Here is a 297-nt window from a genome sequence, read left to right on the forward strand (position 1 = left end):
CAGTCCTGGATCTGGTGGCTTGCTTTCTCACTTCTTCCCCCCCACCCCCCCATGTCTTTCTCTGGTCAAATCTTAAAAAACAAACAAAAAAAGAATGACTAAATATAATTTTAAAAAGTTCTTTTGTATTTAATCTTAGTAAAAAATGTCTTTATCCTTTAAGAGATATATGACTAGAGAAAACAGAATTTTTCTTATTCTTTTTCTAAAAATTATTTAATTTTGGGATCAGCAGTTAGCATAATGGCTATGTTGCTGGACTCCCATGTAGTCGACCACGGTTCGAGTCCCGGACCC

The sequence above is a fragment of the Tupaia chinensis genome, unplaced genomic scaffold (assembly GCF_000334495.1).
Source record: "Tupaia chinensis unplaced genomic scaffold, TupChi_1.0 Scaffold145652_1, whole genome shotgun sequence".
In the NCBI taxonomy this organism is placed as follows: domain Eukaryota; kingdom Metazoa; phylum Chordata; class Mammalia; order Scandentia; family Tupaiidae; genus Tupaia; species Tupaia belangeri.